The 23,714-nt window shown below is 36.9% G+C and overlaps 2 long non-coding RNA genes across 3 annotated transcripts in view; one reads left to right on the plus strand and one right to left on the minus strand.

The window, feature by feature from the left end:
* Positions 1-23,714, plus strand: part of LOC147369938 (uncharacterized) — a 41,648-nt gene that overhangs the window by 3,120 nt on the left and 14,814 nt on the right. Inside the window, exons 2-3 of one of the 2 annotated variants that reach the window (XR_015168125.1) lie at positions 15,295-15,361; positions 18,910-19,025. This is a non-coding gene — a long non-coding RNA (uncharacterized LOC147369938). The remainder of the gene's footprint in view (positions 1-15,294; positions 15,362-18,909; positions 19,026-23,714) is intronic. The other variant, XR_015168124.1, reaches the window with a different exon arrangement.
* Positions 13,438-22,231, minus strand: LOC147369939 (uncharacterized). The gene is made up of 3 exons (XR_015168126.1): positions 21,278-22,231; positions 14,862-15,038; positions 13,438-14,502 (listed from the first exon to the last, which is right to left on the minus strand). It is a non-coding gene; the product is annotated as an uncharacterized LOC147369939 (long non-coding RNA).

Raw genomic sequence — 23,714 nt, forward strand, 5'->3', positions numbered from 1 at the left:
TGCCTTCAGTTTTGTGTAATGAGATGTGCCCCTGAAGCCAATCATTCTGCTGTCTCTGAAATAAGGGTAACCAGGATCCTAAGTCCCTCTGAAAAGGGTGTGAGTAGATCAATAACGAATTATTGTCTAATTCTGGCATTTGGCAGAAGAAACCACAAACTTTTACTTGTTTAGTGTCAGTAATCTGAACTCATTTTTCTAGTCAATAGTATTTGCAGATTGGTTTACTGGGCAAAACAGATAAGAGTCTGAAACAAATAAAAATCTGAATCCTAAACACTCTCCTATTCTGGTGGCTAAATTCTCTAAGTCGAATCCCAGAGTCTTTTACCATTGTATGCTGTATTCTGGCTTTTAAAAAACAAACAAGATTTAAACACATAAGCTAGATGATTTCAAAACTGGAACACATTACACCATCATTTATTTCTATTTAATTAATGTTTTAATATATAGTTGTAAATCTAACTATACCTAAGGCAGAAAAAGTATTTACTTAAATCAGTTTCTATTCCAATCAGAATGAACTCCCCAATCATTTTTGAAGTAATATTTTAAAATCATTGTGGTTAGTAATACTTGTAAATCATTGTAGTGAGAGGAAGAAGATGATGAAGGGTGATCAATGTCCTTGATTTTCTGTACAGCTGTATCATCAAGCTTTATAAAGTCACCTAAGGGTGTATTAAAACATACTGCTTCTATGTATTTACATGTTTATAAACTTACCCTAAGAATATATTAAGAAATACAGTCCATTTGATTTTTTTTTTTTTCCATTCCTTGCCAAAAATCAAACCTGCTCTGTTTGGAAAAAAGCAGACACTTCTGTGATATCATGGAGTTTTTTGCATTTCAGTAAAAGAAGTCGAGGACATGGAGTCAGAAATACCCGAATTTTTAGGACTCAAGGTATTACTGTAAAGGTTTTATCCTTTCCTCTGTGAAGACTGATGCAGATGGATTTCTCATTTGCTTTGGTCTCTGTCCTCTTTCTTTCGTGTTTCCTTTATTTGTATAAATTAGCTTTGTCCTTTCTTACTAGAATGTTTGATTTGGGCACACTCTCCCACATAGATTCTCAGTCTCACTCCCCCCAACTTGTCTGGGGAGTGGTTTTTCTTACTTAAAAAGCTTTGTAATTCAGACTCAGAGTGCCAGGGCCCTTTTTTTTTTTTTTTTTTAATTTATCTGGATATGCTCAAAGGTCACACCCAAGATCATAAGCTATGTTTATATCCTTCTTATGGGCAAATGATAAAATAATATCCACACACATCTGATACTAGGGGTATGGCCTGGACACACACCTTGCTGTCTTCCCCTTGGCCTCTCCTGCCCTGAAGAATGAATACCTCCCTCTCCAAAGTTGATGCTTCGAAGTGACCAGTCAGATGCTGGCAGGTCAGCTGGCCGTCCTCTTGGACAGAGGGTTCATAAATCAGAGAAGTGTTGGTGTGGTTCAAAGAAGAAGGTAGTCCAGCCTGAGGGAAACCACGTAAATCTCTCCCGGAGCATTGTTCCTGGTAGGGAGTTGGGGGTGAGAGTTGGGTAGCTCCTGGGGTCTCGGCTGTTATTAATGCCCTAGCCTCCTGCAGTGGGTGCTAACTTGTTGTGCATGAGAGCTGCCACCACCCTTCCCAAACGTCGGGCGATTGGAAAAGTCAAGCACTGCTGAGCCCTGATTTTCATTTAATAGTCAAAACCAAGATGCATTGGGCTATGAAGATAGGACAGCTCCCTTGAAAAGATTATTTGAACTACAAAGGCATTCATTTAGGGCTAGCCATGTTGCAAAAGGGCCTGCTAGAAATTAGCAGCCTGTCCTGGCATTTGGAGAGCAAGAGTGACAACTTATTGGAAGTTCTCAAGGAATCATTTATATTTCACACTCCACTAGGCAGCTGATTTGAGATTGTCTGTTAGCATAACAAAGGCTCTGAGCCTGTGAACTTCAGAAACCTTTCGACCTCTTAGCTGCTGGCATGAATAGCCCCCAGTCCTGCCTATAGAGATCTCCCAAAGCTCCCCTGTTCGTGGCTAAATTGTTAATCAGGGTAATTTAATATAGTTTTCAATATGCCTCATCTCTTATTGGGAAAGGTATTCACAGCTCCCCTACCCCTGGAAAAAAAAAAAGTTCTTTTATTCAAGTGTGAGAGGGCAGCTGCAGACAGACCGGCATCCCTGGCTGCTCCCCCCCAAACCCCCTCTGTAGCAGCAGTAATGTTCTGAGCAGCAACCATAGTGAAGGGCCAGAAAAAGAAACTTCGACAAGCACCCCTCTGCCCGCACTCCAACCTGAACCTGAAATTCCAGTCTGTTTATGCCAGGAACCGACAAAACAAAACCCCAAAGCTCAGCCATAACTGAAACCTCAGCTCACACACACACACACACACACACACACACACACGCCACACCCCCTTCTCCACCCTCTCTTTACCCCCACCCCTCTCCTTCCTCCTCATCTCCCAACCAAGCTTCTCTTCTGGCTCCCGTCAAGACAAAACGCACCGGAGCCCAGGGCCTGCTAATTTTCATTTCTCTCCCTCTTTGGAGGCAGCCCACACCATCCTGCACGCTCCTTCACAGTCACCCTCCGCCCGGAGCCCGCAGCCTCTCCCTGTGTCACATACACTTGCTCTCACCCGCTCCCTCGCACACTATCAATTCACATGCACATTAGTTAGCTGAAAAGAGCCAGAGCACAAATATATTCATTTTAATCCAGTTAAGACCTAAGAGGTCTCAGAGGATATTCTTCCATAGTTTGAAAACCAAGTCTAAAACTCAGATTTGGCTACACTGTTTCATCTCAAAGAGGCCTATGGTGTGCCTTTCTTTCACTTTCTACCAGTACATATTGTAAAAAATAAATAAATAAGGTGAATAAAACACAGTCACAAGCAAACCACCCAGCTTCAGGCAGACACTGCGCACATATCATCACTATGTTGTCTTTTTTTTAATGACTGTGTTTCTTGTACTCATGTGCCAAGTCAGAAGAATTTCATACAAGAGAAGGAAAAAAAATACGAAATCACTATTTTTTTAAAATTAAAAATGTAAGGATACAATCTCTTCATCTCATTTTTCCACATAAAAATTTTAAGATATTTATAATCTTTAATCTTTCATTTCCCACATGAGAATTTGAAGACATCTCTGCAAAATGTATCTGGGTATTTCCCGATCCCTTTGGTGGTGATTTTCTGTGCAACTGTGCTCTGTCTTTGTGCGAGTTGAGGCCCTGTATCTTGCTTCTTCCTGGAACAGCCATTTCTTGTGGGTCCTGTTTTGGTTGGTGGGCTTGCCTCAGCTCCTGAAGTTGGATAAAGCCAGGATCTAGTGCCTGAAGTATTTGCTTTGAATTTGCTCTAGTTAGAGTGGTCCCTGGTGGGGGTGGGGAGACTTTCTTCACTCACTTGGAATTGTAATCTGGCATCTCAGAATCACTAAGATGGGAGACAAATTTCTGTTTACAGGATCAGGAAAGGATTATTAACCTCCAAAACAGAAGTACAAATATAAGCCCACAATTAAAAAAACATAACAAAACAAACAGCCCAACCTCTTTCCCAAGATAATTTTTCATGGAGTTGAAAGAATAAAAGGTTTTTAAAAAAGATTTCTTGGTCAATTTTAATATCTAAATAATATCCAGAGGTGACACTTTGGAAAATAACATAAGTATATCTGGCTATTATACGACAATCTTAAAATCTGCATTTTCCTTACCATAAAAAGGGATTCTCACAACTTTAATTTCAGTGCTGTCAAAGTTTTAAAATTATAAGCATCTTTGTCAATGATCTGTGCATTTTCATTTTAATGTTGGGTTTTTTTATTTTATTTTGTAAATAGTGACTTTCATTTTCCTGATGTCTTAAACCAGAATATCTCTAAAAATATTAATTGATAGTTACTACAAATCAGTGGATAAATATTTCTGGTTTCTCTTTTTAAAAAATCAAATATATTAAATAACTCCTATATAAATTAACAGAAATTTAACTTTCAAAAGATGTTTAGAGAGAAAAAAATATTATGGCTTTTAAACCCAAGAAAGAAAAAATACACAATTTACATTTTTTCAGTGCTTTTGCTTAACATTTTTTTCATTAGCTTTTTATTCATTAGAATTTATGATCCATGTCCATCATTACACTTTCACATCTCTGATTTCTGTTAAATTTTCTAACAGAGGTTAATAAATATAAAGGGGTAAAAAGGCCTATTTGCTTTCATCTAAAGTGCTCAGTATTTCAAGATTATTTGTATTTGCATTAAAATTTTTTTCATGTTCTAATTTAAATTATTTAAATTGGTCTGAAATTAATTCTATTTGGAGTTAGAAAGTAATAGGAGGATTTTTTTTAAAGGAATTAAATAACATGATTTTGCTAAATTATAATGTTTTCTTAATGTTGGGCCATCTAACAACACCCTCTCTAGCATGGCACAGTTTGGGCTTCATATTTATGGAAGAAATAGGGTTGGGGGGAGAAGGATGTATATTTGGAATGGTGTTTGACAGGGGGAATGAACGCAGACACCAGAACAATTATATTACAATCCCATTGGGAATGCCAGCACCAAATTTAGCCAGACTGATGGGGTACTGTCTAGACGGTCCCTTTTGTGTATCAGCTGTTTTTTCCCTGCTTTATTGCACTGCCTGAATGTGTGAGTTGAACATGCATATGGATCCCAAACATAACCATTCCAGCAACCATACATTGCTGTTAAATTCTCTCATTTGGCTGAGAATCAAGGGTTGTGTATTCCTACTGTATTCCCTTTACAATATTTTGTAATTAAAATGCAGCTTCCAGAATTAGAGGTTTAACAAAGGTCATAAGACAAAGTAGAAAGTGCCTAGGCTGTTTTTTTTCATATGAAAAAAAATGTACTAAGTAAACATTTCTATCTTCTCAAACATGTCCACCTCTTTTCTACAGAAGTAAAAGAAAGCCAGAAAGAAAAGAAATAAAACAATGAGTGGAAAGAGGCAAAATAGATGTAAATTACCACCTTTCCTTTTGAAAAGGGTAAAGGATAGAGAGAAAGAATATTTATTAAATGTTTACAGTATAATTAATAGCAGTGTGTGTGGTTTTCCTTTTTTTTTCCTTCTTTTCCTTCTTTTTATTTGGTAAACCAAATAGAATTCAGTAATCAGGGTTCTTGTGAGGCCTTAGAAATAGATTCTCAAACTCTTTTAAATAAATGCTTATAAGATTGCTGTACTGTTACTGGAGAGACAGGAAATCCCAGAGATATTTCTCTTCTGGGCTACGGTCAGGATTTTGTTTTGTTTGTCAAGACAGTGTAGGAAAGCTAGGACTTAGTTATATGTGACTACAGTATCCACACAAAATATTCATTGTTCAAAGGAGCAGAAATGCACCCCTAAATAGGATGCTCACTCCCTGGGTGATGGGTACTAGGGTTGGATGCCTTTGCTAACAACCAAGAATTTAAAATGAACACAAATTAATTATTCAAATTAGAGAATGAGAAATAGAAAGACACATTAATGCTAATGAAAGTAGGTATCAGAGCTACCTCTTTCTATGAAAGGTTTATCAATAATTTTTGTCACCAAGAATGAAAAGGTGTAAGAAATTGGAATTCCACAAAATGTAAGACACCATAAATAAAATTCTTGCCTTGCAGTAGAAGCCCAAATGAATCTACTGTTTAAGGAAAGAGAATCCCATGTTTCACAGAACATTAATAAATTTATTAATATGTACATACAAACTATTTGGAGCAGGAATTCTACTTTCCATGTGCTGAAAAAAAATTTTTGCCTTAACAAAAAGGAAAATGGTAAACTTTTTTTGCCATTAAGGAAAATCAAAGTTAAAGTCAGTGACAGAAAAAATATTTTTAATAGTTATACGGTTTTGGGCACTAAATTTTGTCAGTAACTAACTAATGGATTTTTAAAATAATAATTTCCTATGCTTTACCACTGGAATTCAGTAACTACCACCTCCTATGGACAATGAAGACTTTGTCCATCTTTTGAAGATTGGGTATTGAAAAGAAGGCTGGAAGAAAGAGAAAGTAAATTTTCTTCCCAATTTTACTGACTAGAACATCTCTTTTTTTGGCTTGAAACATCAGATCACAAACCAACAACCGTAAGATAGGCTCTGGATATAGGGTTGGAGAAATTTCCTGGTTGGAAGAAGGTATGAGGCTTGAACAACTGAAGTTAAACATGACGATCTTGAGTAGGCACTTGTAGGCAATGATGTTAAAAACCTCTGAGATATAACTTTGGCACAGCTGAGAAAAAATTCAACCAGACAGGGATGGAGAGCAAGAGAAACCAAGACTGAGAAATAAGAAAGCAAGAGAAAAAAGGTGGTGGGGGGGCGGTGCAGGGAGTGGTGGTTGGGGGTGGGTGGCACGCAGGAGTGGTGAGTGAGAAAGAAAGAGAGAGCAGAGAATGAATATTCCAAGCATTGTTTTAATCTAAAACAGAGATGCTTCCAGGAGAATGAATTTCAATGGAGCTGAGCCAAAAATAATTATAGAGATTTTCTTGTTTTGTTTTGTGAATGAAGAGCATCTCTTTTCTCTGGAGATGCGAGAGTGAGAAAGGACCAGAGCCAAGAGATTGAAGTGATGCCCCTCTGCCCCTTTACTTCCACACAGCACAGTAGCGGACCTTTCTTTCTTCCCTTTTCCAAAAGCTATTGGCACCGAATTGTGCTAGGAAGAGAGGGAAGTGGCAGCAGCCCTCCAACCTAGCTGGATTTTCTATTCTAACAATAGCTTGTTTACTTTGATAAGGCTGAAGTATTGAAATTGGATGCAAGATTGGGTGGGGGGGGGGACAGGGATACATATTTTAGGTTCTAGAGATAAAATTGAGCGATTTACAACTAAGAATATTCCCCTATTAGAGACACTTGAAACTTCCTTTGGGGTTTGTTTTACCAATTACATTTGTTGCCTTGTTTTTCATCATCAATAGCAGGCTACTAAAGGAAATAAAGTATTCTCTCAATTTTCTTCCATTTTCTCTGTGATGTAAAATCTTTATCTTGGAACCATTTTTTACAGGGAAAAAGACTGTCGTTTGTTAAAATAGCTTAAGCTACACTGGATTTTTGTGAAAGCAATATAATATACTTCTCACGAAAGAAGATATGGAAGGCTTTATACTAATTTGACACACACAGGGTTGGGGGAGAAACTCACTAACATTAATAGACTTTGGAGAGGAAGTAATCATAAACAACTCAGAATTAATATCTAAAGACGATTGATTTTCTTAAGTTAAATTAACTTACAAACAATTCATGCCATTAAGTACTGTCTGAACCTGAAAATTCTCTCCAAATCTCTCAAGTGTTGTACCATGTTAAAGACCTTGTTGTCATTTTTATCATTCATAGATAGATGTTAGTTCTACATGTAGGTTTCAGGTATTATACTTTCGTACTACCTGAATTTAAAAAACAATATATTTCAGAAATCTAAGAATCAGTTTCTTCTACGTCATATGTCACAACTTTTAAAAAAAAAACAAAAGTGAAAATTAACTTTTTAAAAATAAATATTTGACCTGCTAAGTACAGCAATTTAGTTATCCAGTAGAAGAACAGCATAAAGTTGTAAGCTTAATGGCTTAACATGAAAATGACCTTGGTACACATTTAAAATAAGGAAAACTATGTTACATTAGCAGTCAAGATTATCTGTTGGCTTAAGCATAAACATCTCTGAAAGTAGCAAAAATAGATATAATTTCATTTAAAACTTTTACATATTAAAATTGTTCCTGTTATTCTGTAAAAAAAATATATTGGAAATGTATATTAGTTGGCAGTAAAGTTTATGATTCTGTTTTGTTGTTAGGTTTTTAAAAAATTTCTTAAAGAAGGAAAATATGTTCATGTACATGGGACTTTATTTAGGGATTTTCAAAACATTTTAAATGTCACTGTGAATATAGTGTGTAAATCTGTGAATATGAGTTTTATGAATCCACATTTAATTTAATTAATCATATTGATTCACTTGACATTTTTCTCCTCCTGAATCTCCCCTCCCCCCTCTTCCCATCTCTCTATTAAAAGCAATTCATTCACAGTGGTAGACTAATTTTTGAAGCAGATTTTACAAAATAAAACCGACAATGGTTTTAGAAGAACTTTTAAAAGCATTCAACTTAGATATTGTTAGAAGTGATTAAAATGAATATTTAAGAATTCAAAGTACTTCATCATATTAATCTTAACATTACATTAAAAACCCAATCCCCACATGAGAAATCAACCTTTTAAAAAGAACAATTATTAATATTAAATAGCCAGAATAATCACTAGTATATGCTAAACTGAAATAAGTATATGAGATTAGCAACAAATATTTATTTTTCCAAGTTTAAAATGAAATAATTTGTAAAATAGGAAAATATTTAATAAAGTTTAATGTCTATTAAAAACCCAATAGACACAATTTGAGAATTTATGGTTTTGTTGCATCATTAACACTGTTGAGGGAAACTGTTAGTCTACCAAAACATTTAAAATATGGTATACAAGAATTTATTGTTAGCAGTAGTAAAGTATATCACGTTGACATAAGGGTATTTACTATCAAGCTCTAGAATGGATTAGGAGATGAGGAGGTAAAGACAGATTTACAATTAATAAGTGCCCAAAAATATTACAATGGCAAGGTTTCTATATTTTATAAACAGATATGCTAGATGTAGATTATATTTGTCACTTGTTTGTATTGGTGATCTTATTATAAAATGGAGTTTGAAGGCTTCTCTCTTGACCAAATCTTTTCTAACTCCAAATCACTAAACCAATTTCAGAGCTTTGCTCAGAAAAGTTACACTTCACTTGAACCCAACCCTAGAAATTGCCCCAAAGGAAGTGCTGTTTGTTTGTTCTTTTCATTTGTAGTGGGATAGAGCCCAGTTTGCAACTGTGGGGCTGGACACAGGAGAAGCAGCAGCAAGAAGCAACTGAAAAGGATTAGGATGAACACTTCCTCAAGCTTCACAGGCTTGTTTGCTTGTCACAGATGCCATTAAGGTGCATAGATAAGATATATTTAATATTAAGACTTTTAGAGAGCCTTGATACTCCTGAAAATTCAGAGGCAAAGCTGAGCCTCTTTCTTTAGCCCATATACTTCATTACATTGGCCCAGGAATCCTGGCTAAAGATAGTTTCATCCAGCTCACATGCTTGGGTTTTGTCACTTCATGTCATAACCTCCACATTACTTAAATATAGTTTTAAAATGTATTAAACAGAAATGCTGATATAAGCCTAAATGTAGCTGTACTTGCTGTTTCTGCTCTAAGTTCATTCATGGTGGTGGATTTAGTTAAAGGGCCCAGAACAGCCATGCTTAACAGTAAGGAAACAAAATCCTCTTGGCTTCAATGGGGGCTAGGTCTATGTCAGAGCAGAGCAAATTCACTGTAGATATTTGAGATAAATACCTTCTGTAGAAATGTACACATCACATTGGTGTTCTATATAGTGTAAAAAAAAAAAGTATGCTGCATCACACACAAAGCCCTGTTACCTTTTTTTTGCCTTAACTAAATGTTATTTTTTTATATCTTAGACACAGAGAATATACGGTAACATTTATAACAGGATAGCGGGCTCCAAATAAGAACTGCTAATGATCGTAGGTGTCTACTGAATCATAAGCAAGGACTACCTGGTAAGCATTAAGTGACAATAAAGGATATTCTTGCTAAAATATTAGATGAATTGATAATAGAGAAAATAGTCATTTTGACAGAAAAGTCAACAGAAAATAGCAGTAATTATAAGTGCCTTGTATACGAGCAGAGTGTATCACACCCAGTGTGCAATGTGCTCTTATAAAAAAAGTATGGTACCTCTACTGGATGATACAGCTGCATTAGGAAGTTTTATAGAATGGCTTATTTTTCCAGAGCACAACATTTAGCCTTTCCACAGGCTTTTTTTTTTTTTTGGTAGAATTTCTCCTCCCAGTTAAAAACTGGTTTTCATCACACAACTGCATAATTATTTTTCTGCAACTAGCGATAATTACTTGTTTTGTGTATCTCTACTAGAGTGATTCAGTGTTTGCTGTTCTACCTCATAAAATGCATCTGTATTAGAGGCATGTGAAAAGGAGTATTGACCTTATATAATATATTGCTATATTGGTAGGGGCACACAGCTCTAATTCTTTGTAAAAGGCACAAAAAGTCTATATTGCTTTGAGTTTTCCTTTTTGAATGCTATGTGAGTTTTCTGACTGAGGCATAAAACTGGAGGTAACTGAAGACAAGAAACCTCACAACATGGAAATTACTCAGTACACAAAGAAACTCCCTCTCAGATAGATGTACAATAGGTGCCTGAATAAAAAAGGCAGTTGGAAGGATTTGTTTATAGTGGCATCAGAAAAAACTCTGGAATCAGTGTTTGTGAGATTTGTCACACCAAAAAATCAAAAACAGATTTCAATTCATTTAAGAATATCTAATCATTTTCTGTCACTCACAAAGCTCTCCACAAAAAAATAAAAAGAAAGAAAATTAAGCAGAGCCCCTCCTGCCAGTCTTCTTTTATCTTCAGCAGTCCTCCTCTTTCTCTCTTTTCCTTCCAACTCTTATTTGTCTGGGTGTTCCTTTCTTTCAAGTTGTCTTTAATCCTTGCTTTCCCATGTCCCTCTTTAGTCTTATTCACCAGTGATGCCAATAAAAATAAACAGTCTATTTAAAGCAAATGAGTAAATGCCAAAAAAATATGTGATTGGTGTGTGCCTTATTTTATTTTTGTCTTTTAGTAAAATTACACCTGTGGCACTCTCTTACTTAAAATTTTTATAACTTTAAAACCAAAACACAAAGAGCAGAGAGCTGAAGTACTATTTGATGTCTCTGGATTTATTTATAAATATATGTAATGTTAAATGCAGCAAAATCCTTGTGAGACTACTTTCGTGCTTACTGATCCCAGGGTGCAGGAGGAATTAGCTTATCCAGGAAAACTCAAAGTCATAATTAGTCTTGTGAATTATAATAATCGGGTTTCATCCTACACTTCTTTCTCATGTGGTACTCCCAGTGGGAGTTCTGCATGAAAAGGACTGCAGGATTGGGCATTAATAATGGTATACCTGTGAAATATTGGTGTATTCCTACAGTGCCAGTCAATGAAATCAGTATACTACCCCATCTTTGTACTACAGCCTTCAACCAATTGAAAACTAACTTCAATGGATTTTTCAAATTTCCTAAAATTCCATTATTAGTTTTTTAAAATACTTCTTAAAATTATAAAATAAAAATGGAAGTTTTTTTTCCCTCAATGAGATATACTTCTTACTCTTGACTTTGTTATAGATATAAGGCTGTAATTAACTTAAATGTTAACAATGCTAAGCTTTACATAATCACCTCCAATAAATTGAAACAAAAGAACAAGCAGGGAAATAATCATGAAACTCAACAGAAAGTTACATTTATTTTCAAAGCTCTCAGATCAGCTATTTTCACTAATTTGATTACTCAGGTCAATCAAACACCTTGTTGACTGATGGAGATAACCAAAATTTTAAAATGTATAGACCCAGCCTGAATGAAACAAAAGAAGTGTAATAGCTTACCAATCCTGAGATGTTGATGTTTCGTCATTTGTGAAACAGAAATACTTCTTTCAAAAGTTACACTGTGATGAACTGCTAACTAGGCTTAGAAAAGCTGACAAAATGTAATCATAACTGCACACCTATCTAAAGCCCAAACCCACAGAGTTCTTAATAACCCTAAAAATTTAGACAATTGTACATCAACAGATGAATGGATATAAAAACTGTAGCATATTCAAATGGAATGTAGAATAATGGAATACTACTCAGCAATACAAAAAATGAACCACTGCTACATCTTACAATATGGAAGAATCTCAACAAAATAATGCTGAGTGAGAGAAGAAAGACCAAAAAAAAAGAAAGAGTACAAATCATTTATATATTAGTCTAGGAAACTCAAACTAATGTATAGTGACAGAAAACAGATCAGTAGTCGCCTAGGGGAAGGATCAGTAGGCAGGAATTACAGAAGCATGAGGAAACTTTTAGGGATGACGGATATGTTTGTTGCCTTGATTGTGGTAATGGTTTTCACAGGTGAATACATATGAGAAAACTTAAAAAAACATACAGTTAAATATGAACAGTTTGTTATATATCAATTTTACCTCACTAAAGCTGTTAACAACAACAACAAAAGTGGGCCAATTAGAATGGATATAGGAACCAATCAGAATGGATGCTAGCCATTAACAAAAATAATTCAGACAGCAGGTTTCAGAATTCTCTAGGTAACTGGGACCATTTGTAGATGGCCATAAAGATTTTGGGGACTGAGAATGTCCTCTTCATCTCCTTGCTAATGTTTATGATCCCTGGTTTAATTAAAAATAATTTTCCATTTTTTTCCTATTAAAAATCATTACAGTCCTGAAAGAGGTGAGCACGAGTTTTAGATTTTGTCTCTACCAGTGCCTGGAAAATCCCAAGGACGGAAGAGCCTGGTAGGCTGCAGTCCATGGGGTCACTAAGAGTCGGACACAACCGAGCGACTTCACTTTCACTTTTCACTTTCATGCATTGGAGAAGGAAATGGCAACTCACCCCAGTGTTCTTGCCTGGAGAATCCCAGGGATGGGGGAGCCTGGTGGGCTTCTGTCTATGGGGTCGCACAGAGTCGGACACAAACTAAAGCAACTTAGCAGCAGCAGTGTTACAAACCATGTGACTTAACGCAGGTGGCTAAACCAATGTCAGAAAACTTCCAGACGCTGCTCAAGGTGGAGGTAAACTGAAAGACACTTCTTTCTAAAGAAAATAGGATCCATCCAGCAAGCATTTCCATTTTACAATTGTTGGTTTTATCATAACATCTCCAAAGATCTTTCTCTTCCCTTTCTTTATTACCATGTGTGATAAAAATGGAGTAAGGAGGTGAATGGGGAGACATTGTTAGCAAAATAATTAAATTACCTGAATGTATTTGTCTCATGTTGATCTCACTATGTGAGCTGATTGACCTCAATGTGCTTTAATACAAAAAATTTATTAAAGTCCACAATAAGGTGCAAAATCACCATATTGTAACTCTATTCTGGAATGGAGGATTACTGAGTCACCTGCCAAGGTGCCTTGTGTTGCAGAGAGTAAAGGACCGAGATTGTTATTTTTACTGTTCTGTTTTTATGATAGTGAATATTGTGTTTATATACTTCCGACTAAAATTTTAGGTGCATAACTTGAGTTAGATCAGTGCCCATCTCAGTGATGAAGGAAAAATAGCCCTACATAATTTTTAAGAACCTCAGGGACTGAGCTAAAAGTCAATAAACATATGGGAAAAAAGACTGGAAGCAAATTGAATATATGTGCAAATTGACATTTTACTAAAAGAACATGCTTAAAACTTTAGGTTTATCAAACAGATGTCAATGAAACTGAAATCTATTCAGCAAGTAGAATGCATTACTGAATGCAGAAATACACGTGTTTTATGTGACCTGAAATGCAAACAATTTTCCATCTTGTAATATTATGATTTATTATTCTGATTTTAGAGATGCAATATTAAAAATGTGTTAATCAAGACATTTCTATTTATAGTATTATATACATTTTAGTTTTTAACAATATCCATCTTTTTACCAGGGTCAATCCTCATGCCACATAGCTAGATTTCCAAAATAAGATTATCAGAAAAATGTGTTGTTGATCTTGGGCATAAATTTATAACTTATATTGGTTTGTAACTAACTCCTGAGTTTTAAACATATATAATAGCTATTTTTGTGATCTTTTTCTGAGTACTTTTTCAAAATGGGAAAAAAAGTAAAGTTCAACTTTGTACTCTGTCCATGTCTCCCATTTTTCTTTTTTGTGTATTCTTTCCTCCCACCTTCCTTCTCTCCTCTCACTTCATTATTTAGCCAGTGATTTTATTCTGCTATTTCTCCTGACAGTCAGTGATCAAGACACTGTGTTAACCCTGAAGATGCAGTTGCTTTAGGCAAGCCCCCTCACTATTTCTTGACTGTGTTTAGGGTTAAAAGACTTCTTTAGATACAACGTTAACAATCTATACTTCTACAGTGTCTGTGAGATTATTTTCTTTTGTTACCTCTGGCACTCCACTCTAGTACTCTTGCCTGGAAAATCCCATGGACGGAGAAGCCTGGTAGGCTGCAGTCCATGGGGTCGCTAAGAGTCAGACATGACTGAGTGACTTCACTTTCTCTTTTCACTTTCATGCATTGGAGAAGGAAATGGCAACCCACTTCAGTGTTCTTGCCTGGAGAATCCCAGGGATGGGGGAGCTTGGTGGGCTGCCGTCCATGGGGTCACACAGAGTCAGACACGACTGAAGTGACTTAGCAGCAGCAGCAGTAGCAGCAGGGGTTTCCCTGGTGTCTCAGATGGTAAAGAATCCACCTGCAATGCAGGAGACATGGGTTTGATCCCTGGCTTGGGAAGATCCACTAGAGAAGGGAATGGCAACCCACTCCAGTGTTCTTGCCTGGGAAACCCCATGGACAGAGGCGCCTGGTGGGCTACAGTCCATGGAGTCACAAAGAGTTAGACATGACAAAGCAAATAACACTTCCACATTTTTCTGTACAAAATGTTAGCTTTAACCAGGACCAGTGCAATAATAAAGGACTTGAAAAGGTTTGTAAGACCACAGCCTCCCTCCACCTGATTTCTCATGTTCCATGGAATCTAATGAGATGAATATACTGCCTTCTCCTTCAAGCTGTTTAGAAGGCAATACATAGAGAGCAAACTCATACCTGAGTTCCTGGAACTGGGGACTCTTGCTGGAAAATCACAAAGGACATTTTGATATTGAGATGATGATCATTGAAAAAGCTGATTTCTCCTCTTTGTAGAATCATCTTTAGGTGTTCAGCTGTGACTTCCTGTGGTTGAAATGTCCAGTCAACATCTCATCCCCTCCACATTCCTTACTGAAGGGAGATATAACTTGGCATCATATTTATAATACTTCCAAGTGTCTATGTTTTTATTTGTATATCTCGGCCAAAATCTGTCCTACCATCCCATTGGGTTTTCTTCAGGGCCCAGTGTTATAATACACATAAAGTATGATAAAAATGTAAGACAGTTTTCCTGGAGACAACAGAACAATAGAAACTGATATGGTAGAATAGTATCAGCCAGAGACATCCTGGTTAATTCAGACCCTTCTTTTTTTTTTTTTAGGTTCTGACACAACCACTTTGCTCGTGCAGATCCTCTTTTTAAAATTCACAGGAAATCAGATCATCAGGTAGGGTCAGCAAGCTGCTCCTTGCGATGTTTTGCCATGTAATCTAGAGGAAATGTTGTGAGGGTTTGTCAGTACTGAGCTACCTGGACATGGGGAGTCTCATCAGAAAAAAAGAAACTTGTCTTCTCAAAAGATATGTGAAAAATGTCTGTGGACAAGCCAGTTAGATGATACCTTTATCAAGCTCTATCTTCTATTAACTTTCCACATACCCACTTTACTGCAAACTTAAAAATCCTTTTTTTCATATTGATCCATTAACATAAAGTCATTTTATAATTCACTATTATAAGTAATTACAACTAGAATGGGTTTGTTAATTAACAGCTCTTGTAATCATTATTAATTACTTTTCACTATACAGCATTTCATATAATCCATTCCATAACTCTTCATCTTTAGAAAGGTAACATTCAGAGCTACCCCTGAGGACAATAGAACCCACAAAATCAGTCAGAGGCTATAGTTAGAAAACAGAAATAAAAATATTTAGCACTTTAAAATGAAGAGCTAAATAGACCTTTCAAATCTCCCATGTTTATTTCACCTGCATTAGATTAAATTTCATTAAATTGGAAAGATCAATACAATTTCCAAACTATGCTTTGTTCATTGCTTTTATTGATCAACTACCAAGGAAAATGATCTCAAATTTTAATCTATTAATATATAGATCTGTAATATTTGGATAGACAATAGACAATTTTATCTACTTTCACTAAAATTTTTGCAAAATACAAAATTAAGAGAAGTTAATTTTTTTAAGCCAGAGCATGAGAATTATTTGCAAGAAAGTAATCTATATCCAAAGAAAGTTATTGGACTATTTTAGAAAATTCCAAATTCCATGGTATCTATTTTACCTAAAAATGATATTCTTTGCTATATACATTATTTACCTACATGTAATTATTTTTACAGCTTGTTTACTATCCCATCCAAAGATCAACATGTTATGTCAACACTTTCTGTAATATAATGGCAAGTGGCAAGAAGAAATTGTATAGAGTCCTCTTTCAAAATAAGCAAAATTACACTGTGGAGAAACCTAATGCGCCCTGAAAGTGAAAGTGAAAGGCACTCACTTTTGTCTGACTCTTTGTGACCCCATGGACTGTATAGTCCATGGAATTCTCCAGGCCAGAATACTGGAGTGGGACTAGCTGTTCCCTACTCTGGAGGATCTTCCCAACCAAGGAATCAAACCCAGGTCTCCCGCATTGCTGGCAGATTTCTCCCACATTGCAGGCAGAATCTTTACCAGGTGAGCCACAAGGGAAATCCAAGAATACTGGAGTGGGTAGCTTATCCCTTCTCCAGGGGATCTTCCCGACCCAGGAATCGAACCGGGTCTTCTGCATTACAGGTGCATTCTTTACCTGCAGAGCTACATAAGAAGCCCAAGCAAGTATTATAAGCAGAAACAGATAGACATGGATTAAAGGCAAAATTCTTTGCCTTAAGAGATCCTAGAATGAATGTGAGGTAGAGATACAAAAGACATATAATTAAACATAAATGTTACCTTTACTCCCAAATAAGTAACTCAGTTATTCTCTTCTACTGACCATTTATGGCTCAATTCACTAAACTCCTACTTTGATACACAGTAGAAATGTTTTACCCACTCCAGTGTTCTTGCCTGGAGAATCCCAGGGATGGGGGAGCCTGGTGGGCTGCTGTCTATGGGGTCGCACAGAGTTGGACATGACTGAAGTGTCTTAGCAGTAGCAGAAATGTTTTACACACACTTCTTAAGACCATATATCTCAGGAAAGATACTACAAACATCTTTTAAGATGCCATCGTACAAGAATCAGCAAGTATGTACCTGGCCTATTAAAAACGGCCTGTGTAATAAATAAGATATTCTGCGGACCCCTATAAATCCTGCTTCTGCCACTGCCTGGTTTCTGCCTGTCACCATGGTTTGCCTCAGTAGTTGCCGATCCTCTTCTTGTTCTTACCTCAATATTTGGCGTTTCCTGTATGACTCCTGGTAACTATCTTTAGCCGCCCTCCACCACCCACCTGAACCTAATGCCTTTCTTGTCCTTCACTGGTACTCGCACTGCCTTTTCCCTGCAGTTTTGCGGTACCAGCCCAGGTTGTGCATGGTCTGACAGCTATGTCAAGTGTCTTCTTTTATCTGGGTAAGCATATGTACCTGGTTAATTCTGGAAAATGAAGTTTATTTTAAGATGTTCTTGTCCACCTGGAAGGCCATTTTGGAAACTGCTGCTTAAAACAGTCAAAATATTATGAGATTCAGAACTAAGATGGTAGCAGGAAACCTGGTGAATTTAAAAACTACCAGAGAGGCAGAAGCGGGGCGAGCGCTGAGCCCAAAGCGAGTGACCTGTGACCCCGGAAGTGGACCTCAGGGTCCCGGGGATAAAAAAAATAAAAAAATAAAAAAAAACTACCAGAGAGATAGAATGAACAGGATTTGATGACTGATTGAATAATAGAGCTAGAGCAGAGTGAAAAGCCATGGATCATGCCTTAATTCTGGCTGAAGAAATGGTAATCATGAACACATTTATCGAAATGGGAAACACAGGAGAAAAAGCAGATTTGGGGTAGTGATGTTAGAGGAAGCACACTGATTGAAACCGCCCACCCTGGCCAGGCACCATAGTAACCATTTGCATGAGTTGTGTTATGACAGGAGATTCTAATAAGGAACATGGAACTAATAAGCCACCACCAACCGGAAGAGTTTGGGAAAGGTCGAAAGGAGACACTGCGTGTCTGTCCACTTCCCAGAATCCCTCTCACTAGCATCCATCTTAGCTGAGCAATGCGTGCGCCACCAGGAAAGACTCTGAATTAGAATGATGGGCCAAAGACCACTCAGAAAACAATCCCATCACCATAAAACCCGAGACTGCGAGCCACGCGGCAGAGCAGTTCTCCTGGGTTCCCTTATCCTGCTGCTCTCCACCCGGGTGCCCCAATAAAATCTCTTGCTTTGTCAGCACATGTGTCTCCTCAGACAGTTCATTTCTGAGTGTTAGACAAGAGCCTAGTTTCAGGCCCTGGAAGGGGTCCCCCTTCCTGCAATAGTGAGATGTGATGAATTCAGTTCCTAATAACCGAACTATAAGCATGTTTGTAAGACATCTAAGTTGTGAGGTCCAGAGTGCAGATAAATTTAAGGTCTACAGATAAGGCAAAAAAATCTAGCTTGAGAATACATATCTGAGAATAGAGTATTTTTAAAAGACTAAATGACCAAAGGAGTTAAAAAGAAAAAAGTCAAGAAATCACTAGGATGAGGACTGAAACCTATTTGGTTTACCACAGAGGCTGTTGACAAATATGGCTGGTAGAGTTTTAATTAAATGATGGAAATTAAGCTAGATTCTGGAGGACAAGGAGTAAATGGAAGGTGAGGGACAGGAATGTCTTATCTTTACAATGAGGACAGCTGGATTTTTATCTCAGTCAGGATTAAGAATCAGAATTACTTACATATTTTCTAAAAAAATTTAAATGAAGTCTTTTACTTCTCTTTCACATCTATTCTCTATTCTATCTTCTAGGTATCTCTGCTGAGGAAGCTAATTTTAGAGAGACAATGTATACAAAGTACTTGGCACAAAGGCCAATGTACTAAATGCTCCAGGAATATAACTACAGGCACTCCTAATTACTGAATGTAAGCTACTTCTGAAAACATGTGGGAAGGCAAACGTGTTTGCAGCAAAAGCAAATATTTAATTATGCTAAATGAGAATAATAATAATGCATCTTTAGTACGTCTAAAAACCCCAACCACTTCTTCTAAATAGCATTAAAACATTCTTAAACATCGACATAAAAACCTACTAAGGATTAATGCATTATAAAAAACACATAATACTTGCTTACTTAACACTTAATGAACACATTAGTGAATGTGTTGGTGTGCAGCGCAGACAGTATCAGGTACATAATGCATTTTCATTCTAAATTGTGATTAATAGCTGTCTTAATGTAAATAAGTAAGATAATATGTAAAAATACATATTGAATGCAATTAACAAAATAAAATAAGCAAATGAGGCCATTTTTTAAAAAATGGTTACTTTACAGAGTGAGGTTTAGTGATGTGGGAGACGTTTTCACTTAATAATGCATAACACCTTCAAACCAGACAAACACAAAGTGAAGTCGCTCAGTCGTGTCCGACTCTTTGCGAACCCATGGACACTAGGCTTCTCCGAACATAGGATTTTCTAGGCAAGAGTACTGGAATGGGTTGCCATTTCCTTCTCCAGGGAATCTTCCTGACCCAGGGATTGAACCCAGGTCTCCCACATTGTAGACACACGCTTTACCATCTGAGCCACCAGGGAATGCCAGACAAACACAAAGTGCTCTCCTATTCAGACTATATCTGAGATGTGAATGCAACATATTCTGCATGCTCTTGCACACTCTCTGGAAATTATATGGAGATTCATTCTAACAGATTCAAACACTACATTGAGGGTAAATGCTTTTAAAAGTTGCTATTCCTATAGTAGTATTATGTGGACCTATGGTATAAGTTGAGAATACTATTGTCATGGGATGTGAGCCAAGATGAACAGTGGTTCTCAACTGGGAGTGAATTTGCCTTGGCAATGTCTAGGGATATTTTTGGTGGTCACAAAACACGTGATCCAGGATGGTCCATAATAAAAAGGTCAAGGACGCTGCTAAATATCCTGCAATGCACAGAACAGACTCCCACAGCAAAAATAATCCAGCCCAAAATGTCAATTAGTGCTGAGGCTGAGAAAACCTAAAGGAGGGAAGAATGAAATCAAACCAATATGTCAGAGGAAACCTCAGTTGGAACAAGGCACAGATTGAATATTCAAAATCAGAAGTTGGAATGAACTGATGTCATTAGCTTGGGAAACTGTAAAGTGGATCTTTTCACCAACAATGCTAATAAATACTAGAAAGGGAGATATTGTGGGAAGGAACTATGTGGAAAAATATTTAGTTTTACCATGTCACACTTCAGGTATGGATGGAACATCCAAATGTATGAAGTAATTTTAATGACTGTAGGAGTTTTGTCTAAATTTTCTGATAAATTTTTAGAAAAGCATTGATATACTCTTCAAGTTACAAGTCAACTAACATATTTGAGCTCTATCTATCTGCCATATATCATATATTTTTCACATGCAATGTTGTTTAATCTTCAAAGAATTATTGGAGAATGATATTACTACCCCATTTTATGGACGAGAGAAATGAGGCTTAGAAATGTTAAGTGAATAAGGTCATACAACCACTAAATCATGGTACTAGCATTGACATCAATGTCTTTAACCCTAAGTCCTGGGCTTTTGGCTAAAATAAAATAATACTCATGTATGCTCCAGTTATTTCAGACAATCCCCTACAAACATACCTTTACTGAGCTTTAAAACTAACTTCCCTCGGCGAAACACACACACAATTTTTAATTTTCTTACGTCAATGTAGAAGTTTGGAAAACATAAAAAATAAGTCAAGAAGAAAAAAATTATCATGAATTCCACCACCCAGAAATAACTACTACTAAATAACTTTTAGCTAATAATTTAAATTTTTACTTTCTCTTTTGCTGTTTTCGCCTGCTGGTGGTTTTGCTGATGTACAATGATATTTCTAAAATGAACTATGAAGAATTAGAAAGAAGAGATGAAGGGAAAGATGGTACACAAGCTAGAGAATTCGCTCTCAGATTCATAAAAAAGAAAATGGGGTGAGGTCGGGGGTAGGGAGAGGGTAATTTCCAGAACCTCTTTTTGCCCAAGGAGTGCTGGGAACTTAATAAATCTTAGTTCATCTGTCAGCTCTATGCTCTGCTAATGACAAGATTAAATTGAAGCTACACTCTCCTGAGTGCTTATCATTTGCAAATGCAGTACTAAGAGCTTTACTCACATTATCTCATCTTATCCCTGCAGCAACCTTGAGTAGGATATTATTATTTCCAACTTAGACAAGGAACTTAGGCTTAAAGAGGTTTTAACTACTTGCCGGGTTCCACATCTGGTTAATGGAGAAGTGAGGCTTCAAAAGCAAATCTGGCCATGGAGGCAGGATTCTTCTCTTTGTAAGGCTGCCTCCTCCTTCTAAAGAAAATCAGGTGTGGAATGCAGAGAATTCAGGAAAGTGATGGCAGAGCTGAAGGAGATCTTGGGATCTCTGACAGAATATTTTTTCATGGTTATTAGCTCCGACTTCCTTTTCTTTTCTAGTTGCAGGAGTGGGTTGATATTTGGCCTCTGAAATATGGTCCTAAAGCTTGAGTCACTAGATGCTTTATATTTGATTCCATTGGGAAAACAGTGTGATAAGGAATGCACATGAGTATATGACTATCTGCCTGACACAAACAGGCTTTCGATAGTGTGCTGAAGGACCAGAAGAAGGAAACTCCAACTGACGATCATTTTTTCTGGAGCCACTTTAATAAAAAGCTGAGCCAAACCTCTACTGAAGTTTATATCACTTTTTTTTTTTTTTTAAAGAAAAGCCAAATTTCAACAGATGTTAGCTGATTGAAATTACTATTCCCAACTACCTTTCTAAAAATCAGACGTCTGCTCTTGGATAAAAAGAAGAATATCAGAGTTTAAAATTGTGTGGCTACAAATGATCACATTTTGGTTCAAATATAAAATAAATACATTCCATTGGTTTTGACAAACTGTTTGGAAAACATAGGCTTCAGCTTTGACTAATGGGTTGTAGGATGGAGCTGTTGTGGAAAAGTAAATCACAGTTTAGGTGTATTTTCCCAGCTAGTCCTCTGACTTAGGAATATGCCGCTTATCTGTGGAAACATGCTCTCCCAGCAAAGTGCCATGCAAATCACTGGTTTTACATGAAGGCCTATATTAGTCTAGTCACTCACAGACATCTTTAAACATAATTGTTGGGTAATAGCCTATGTTTATTTTTATGATAAATGTTTCAGAGCTACTGTTCTCTGGGGTTTTTCACATTAAAGGAAGATAGTTATCTCATTGGAATTTTAACCACACTACAATTAAAATGAAATGCAATCAATAAAATATTAATGCAGGTATGTTTGCAGATCAATTACTTAATGGCTAGGTCGATATCTATCATTCTTTAGCTTTCTGAAGGTCAATATATAGCAGAGTCAATGAGTTAACCAGCAAATCAGAGACATAATATCTGTCTAATTGTAGGTCTATGATTAATTCCTTAATACAGTGAATGACTTGATGAGAGTTTGTGCTGTCTACTCTTGTTAAAACTTTCTGCCAGACTGGGTTCTCCTTTAAAGTCTTAGATTATTAAACAATATTTTTAATGCTAGATATCAATACAGAATCATCAGATGTTAAACTAAAAAATAGCTGTCAAGACCCCTTCTTACCCTTTCCTTTAGAGAAAGGAACACTGAAAATCAGTGAAGACAACTGAGTCGCTCAACATCACACACTTAGTCATGGAACCCAGATGTGGTTCCCAGGCCTTGGAGCTCCAAAACACCGAGCTCCTGAATTTCAAGATCCCAGCCCAGGGTCTGGTTTTGCAGACACTGTGGGTAATTCGCCTTGGCACCTGTGGGCCGCACATGTGTTCGTTGTTTTCCAAGCACAGTGAAGTAGAAACTAAGCAGGTGAAGGAATAAGGAAGCAGCAGAAGCTTGCGCTAACTGAAAATGCAATCTCACAGTGACAGGTGCCACGGGGACTTTTTGAGGCTGTTATTGGTGCGGGCGATTTACCTCTCACTCACTCAGAAGTATCTGAAGTGACTAACACCAACTTTAATCTTATGAAAAGTATCACCTCCGAGTCCCAGGCAGATGGATGGAACTCTTTGGGGTGCCTGCCAAGTAAAATGGGCTATTGAAAAATACTGATATCTCAATTGTCAGTATGGTGTTTTATGTTAACAGTAGAAGTAAAAAACTACAATGAACCTCCCCACTCATTTCCGTTGCCACTTTCTGTGTGAGTCAGCTTTAATTGCTCATGTTGGATAACATGCTTGTGTAACCCTAGCAGCACTCTACAAACGAGAGTGTAAAGTTTTTGAACTGAGGTAGTTACTCTGTCTGTACAAGGTTACAGGTGGCTCAGTGGTAAAGAATCTGCCTGCCAAAGTAGGAGCTATAGGAGACGTAGGATCAATCCCTGGGTTGGGAAGTTCCCCTGGAGAAAGAAATGGCAACCCACTCCAGTATTCTTGCCTGGAAAATTCCATGGAGAGAGGAGCCTGGCAGGCTACAGTCCAAGGGGTCACAAAGAGTTGGACACAAATAAGCACACACGTATAAGCATATATCAAAAAACAAACACACAAAAAAATTACAAATGGAAATAGCCATTCATTTCAG

The sequence above is a fragment of the Bos grunniens genome, chromosome 7, assembly GCF_055505025.1.
Source record: "Bos grunniens cultivar Pamir isolate PY7600 chromosome 7, Bosgru_T2T1.0, whole genome shotgun sequence".
NCBI classification, from domain to species: domain Eukaryota; kingdom Metazoa; phylum Chordata; class Mammalia; order Artiodactyla; family Bovidae; genus Bos; species Bos grunniens.